This window comes from Pteropus vampyrus, unplaced genomic scaffold (genome assembly GCF_000151845.1).
Source record: "Pteropus vampyrus isolate Shadow unplaced genomic scaffold, Pvam_2.0 Scaffold133, whole genome shotgun sequence".
NCBI lineage: Eukaryota > Metazoa > Chordata > Mammalia > Chiroptera > Pteropodidae > Pteropus > Pteropus vampyrus.
In genome coordinates, this window is record NW_011888914.1 from 2051698 (window position 1) to 2057570 (window position 5873).

The following is a 5873-nucleotide window of genomic DNA, read 5'->3' on the forward strand; positions in this document are numbered from 1 at the left end:
GTCTGTTTCTTGAGATTTTATCTAATATTTTGTTGTGCTCTCTCGAGGTCCTAACACATTGCTGAAAATGAGACATGGATATGAAGTCATTATAATAGGGGCACTTAGGCATTTTGCTGCAAGATTTTTGATTTAAACAATTTTTTTCTGCCGGTATGTGCTGTTTTGTCTCATCATCCATCATGTTTGATAGTAAGCCATTGCCTCTGCCTTTTACTCATTTGCACAAGAGCCCGGTAAGATATTCTCAGCCTGATAGAGATATTCAGTCTCGAAATAAATAGGTTCCATCAATATTGGTGATTGCAGACTAATTCAAATGTGTTTTCCTGCAAAATATAGCAGGCTTTGTTTGAACCTCATGTTAGATTATGCATGTTAGTGTTGATCCACAGCAGAGACGGGTGCTGGCTTCTCAAAATATCTTTTAGCTATTACCTATAAATGCTTGAAAGAATTCGCAAATGCAGATACCTTGTTATGCACGCTGCTTCCCAAAACTGCCTCTGAGACACCAGATGGCACAGCAAGAGCTGTACAAGTGACAGATGATAAAGTGAATCAAGCCACATAAATTAACCTCATCATGGCCATAGTATCAGGTGCCACAGGGAAAAGCAGGAGGACCGAGGAATGAATGCACTATATTACCCACAGGGATGAATTTACAATCCATCTGGGATCTCTCATGTGAGGATGCAGGAACCCCAGATGGCCTGTGAATTTTGAACATTTGTGTATGCAGAGGTTGTTTAATCTTTCTGGAAATTATCTGACATGTTGGTCAGGAAGGATGCTTTAGCCAGCACCAAAGCTATGTTTTACTCAGCTCAGACAACCTCTGAATAGCATTAGAGAAAATAGCCTCAGGCTTATGCCAGTGCACCATGATGACCTCCAGGCCAAAGGAGAACAAGGGGCCTACTTCCTGGATATGCTGCAACCCAGAGCTAATGAGGTCATACTGTGTGTGGTGCTACTAACTTTCATAGACACCAAGGGACATCACAGGGAACAGAACAACTGCCCACTACTGAGTTACAAGAGTATTAAAGCATTCAAAACCAACCATTGAATGTACAGAAATAATCACCGAAGGATCATTATTAAACCAACCGTAGAATGTACAGAAATAATCACCAAAGGATCATTATTTCTCAAACTTATAAACTGGGATTTAGGTCTGTTCCAGCACCACTACTGCTAGCAGGTAAACTGCTTTTCGCTGAGGAGTTCTAGAGAGAAGCGACTGTTACAAAACCTTGCTTGCAACAGGACTATAGAACAGTTCTTAAAAATGGACTAGCTAGATGGGCAGAAAGGAAAAATAGACAAATTAAGAAAGCGTGACAGGTAAAATGTTAATAAGAACTAGTGGAGAGATGGGCTGGAAGGAGACAAGAGCACATTATGTTGAATGGATGATGTTCAGACAGCCTGCACCTGGAAAGAGGTCTGTCAGGGAAAAGCAACAATTCAGACCCTGGCAGCTTAGCATGAGAAAAGCTGGCATCAGTCTTTAGACACTAAGTTCCAAAATATTCCCTAGAACCACAGAGAACCAGATCCAGTAGACTGCATTATCAGAAAGAGCAGAGTGTTAAGGAAACTGGGACTACATCAAGCCATTGATGCCAGAAGGGAGGAGGGAACTTGAGAGCACAGTTCAATGATCCAGATACACAGTAGGGCTATAGCCTGGGGCTGAGGCAGGAGTCTAGTAGCCGAAGGCCAGGATTTCTGAAGAAACTCTCCCTGCAGTCCAGAGTTGGTCCTGAGAACTTGGGCCAAGGCTGAGCCCACAAGTCAACTCTTCTGAAAAGCATCTTTTTACCACCAGCATTTGCTTTAATTCTCCTTCTCCCCCAATAGAAATTGATACTTACCCTATCCTGCCATCGCTAATTATCTCTATCTTTGTCTTTTCCAGCAACTATGACTCCTTGAAAGCAGGAGCCGGTATGTTTATTCTAAGTGTCTAGCACATAGTAAACACTCAAGAAATAAATTGTTAGCTCAACAGATGACCAAAGGTTGATATGAATCCCCCAAACCAGTATCAGACCGGCAGGGCCACTTATCAAGCTAGAGAACCATGTGGAGCCATCTCCTCTGGCAAGACTCAGCACACTACAGCCACATCTGGTCCACCACCGGGTTTGTAAATAAGTTTTATGGAAATACAGCCACACTCACTTGTTTACCTATTTCAAGGAACCACCGCAAAGTACAGTAGCTGGGGCAGAAGCCACATGGCCCACAAAGCTTAAAATATTTACTATATGGCCTTTTAAAAAAAAAGTTTGCTAATATATAATATAAAACTAATATAATGCTACATGCTAATTTTACCTCAATTAAAAATGTTTCTAAATTTTAAAAAATCATTACAAGAAAGAGAGGGCAGAGAGAGAGAGAGGAGAGGGAAGAATGGAGGAAAGAAAGAGAGAGGAAGGGAGGGAAGGGAAGGGAAGGGAAGGGAAGGAAATGTTAGCTGACTTCTGACCTCCAGAACTTGTGGAAATACCATTGCCTGGGCCCACCGATGAGATTCTGATTCAGGAGTGGGAGGTGCAGGCCTGAGTGTGAGTATGTGTATGTGTTTCAAGTAAATGTATTTTTAAAAGCTACACAACACACACACACACACACACACACACACAAATCCGATATACAGAATTCACAGAAGAGAAATATCCAATACCAGGCTGGAACAGTTTTGAGTAAAAGTCAAAGTTTTAAATAAATTTATATCATTCTGGGCACACTAAAGTGTCTTTCTGCACTCACATTAAGCTCCTAAGGACCTGGTCATCATGGTTAAACTTTCAATAAGAATTATTCCGTGCCAAAATGCAGATGTCTTATTTCCTGAGGATGTCGTATATGAAATCATTTATATTTAGTGGTAATTTTTTTTTTTAATTAACTTTGGTAACTGCATAGAGCAAAGGAAGATTAAGATATAAGAAATGATTATAGGAAGTGGATACAGAAAGAATCTGAGCTCAAAGTGCTGCTGGAGGGCTCCTCAGCCACTAGGAACTGCAGGGGGGGTCCTGGTGGCAAAGGGATAGAGAAAGGGAAAGAGGAAAGAAAGACAGAATTCCCCAACAGCATGGATTGCCTAGGGCCATGCTGGGATTTTAAGCAGTTAGCTTGTGGCTACTGTTATTCAAATCCATGAATAAGTCTATTTATTTCTACCTCCAAGGTATATCTCAAATCTGTCCTCTTCTCTCCATCTACACTGAGATACCCCCACCTGCCCACCACCTGGGTGCCTATTTACCATCATCTTTCCGATAAGTATAAAGCACTGCCTTCCCCTGACAGACCTCCTCCCAGATGCTCTAGCCTCCTAGGTACTCTTTGTGCTTCTGCTCTTTCTACCTTCAATCCACTGCCCACACTGCAGCCTGGGTAATTTTTCTAAACATAATTCACATTTGTTACTCTTCTGCTTAACACCTCTCCTTGACTTTCCAATATGCTTAGAATAAAATCTAGACTCTTTATCCTATGTCAATGAGGTTGGGTACTGCATGAGGTCACATGGCTAATTCGAGATGGAGCCCCACTTAGTTACTAAAGAACTGACTGTTTTCTGGTATGGGACCAAGAGACTTTGCTCAGCTTGCTGGGAATTGACTTGTTCCTGGCACCTGCACCCACATCCCTTTCTCTGCTCGCCATGCCTGCCCCTGATCCAACTGGCTTCTGTCCCAAGTCCTCTCCAATCTGCTCATCTGACTAAAATAACACAGGTCATGCCCAGCCATGGTATCAGAGATGAGAAGGAAGCAGATGAAATGAGGAGAAAAAGAAATAAATATTTCTTCATGATAGTAAGAGCAAAAGTCAATAGTAAAAGGTACAGGGCCCTCAAATGGAGAGTAATACAGGCATGACTTTTATTCAGATGTGAGAGATCTTGGTATGTATGTACATCCATGTGTTTTTTCTTATCTACACATATATGTCCATTTAACAGCAAGTCCTATATTTCTACCCATGTGAATTAGATGGCCATGATTTGGATCACATAACCATGCAAGTCCAGCCACAATTAATCAGCCTTTTCCAAAGCTTGGCATGAATGAGGCCTGAGGTCTATCACGTGGCCTAGCATCAGTGCTCTACCCATTAGGCAAGGCATACACTGGACAAACACTTCTAATGAGATCCTTCCTTAGGATGTTAGAATACAAGGCAAATACAGACATTTATATAGAAGAGAAATACAAGAGTAAAAACACCCTTAAAGAGAAGGAGGTATGTATGAGCCATAGGAGAATGAAACCAGAGAGGCCGAGCAATAAATTAGGCACAAGAATAACAAACTCTCAGAGCTGCTGAGGGATTCTAAACAATGCTCCAGTTTTCCAGACCTGGTTGGTTACAAGACTTTGCACACTTTCTTACTTCCTGTACAATGCCAAAACATTGTCTGGGTGACCGGCAGTCATATGATGATATCTCTGTACCCTGAAAGATCCCAACTGATATAGAATTTCTCAGCTTCCCCTCACTCATTTTGTAGACATCTTACATATATTTTCTGCAGGAGATCTGGCATGTTTCATAGATACCTCTTCTTCCTGTTTTCTAGATGAGAAAAATGGGTCAGAAAATAACTATGTAAATTTTCGATCATAAATAAATCATAAACAAACAAAAACATCCAAGTCCACATCAGTTACATTTTACAGTCTCTGATGTTTACCATAATATTTTCATCTATTTTAAGTCAATAAATCCTGTGTAGATTCTACTATTAATAGTCATGAATCACAAAAATGAAATGGAATAGATTAAGACTTCCAAGTTAAAGTTAACTTCCAGCTTACTTCTACTTTTATGTTCTACATTCTGGGCAGTGAGTTGGGTTACTCCCTATCTTAGCCTACTTGGGCTGCTATAACAAAATAACAACAACAGAAATACGTTGTTTAAACAACAGAAATTTATTTTCTGATAGTTCTGGAAGCTGAAAGTCTACAATCAAGGTGGTGAGCAGGGTTAGTATCTGCTAAGAGCTCTCCCCTTGGGTTTCAGATGGCCATCTTCTCGTTGTGTACTCACAAGACCTCTTCTCTGTGCATGTATAGAGGGGGTGAGGGTGGGGGAAGGTAGAGACAGAGAGAGAGAGAGAGAGAGCTCTGTGGGGTCTCTTCTCATAAAGATACTAGTCTTGTGTAATCAGAGCAATCAGAACCCCATCCTTATGTCCTCCTTTAAACTTAAAAATACTTAGAGATCTCATCTCCAAATACAACATCCATACTAGGAGTTAGGGCCTTAACACATGAATTTGGCAGGGATACACACCTGCAGTCCATTACATGCACTGTGAAAATGGAGGGACAGTATCTTTTTCTAAGATACTTTAGATCCCATACCTTTTTGTAAAAACAACAATAATAAATAAAAAGACAGGTTATTGAAGTGATTTTTCAGTGAGTACTCCATTATCAGTATTTCAAAAGATAAGCAATTTATACAGAGTTCCACTGCACTCAAAATAGATTTCTGCTCTAAGATCATCTTAGCATCAATAGAATGAAGATTTTGTTCCTCGGAGGTAAACTTGGACCGGTTTGACCGCTCTAAGAATAAGAGAATCCGTAGGCTGTGCTTTCGTCAGACCTTGCCCGAGAGCTCCTAGGCATGCTGCCTTTACTCAGCTGGACATTTTGTTCAATGCCAAGATTATGTCAAGAGTTTTTTATGTAAGTTCTGGAATTTTCATCACAGAGTTTATGTGCTAAGCCTCATTTTGGCTGGTGCCTATAGTTGTGTCTTCACGCTCACGGCAAAAATCTTGGATGTTTATTTTCACAAATAGAGAAAGATGAAATGCTTTTCGTTTC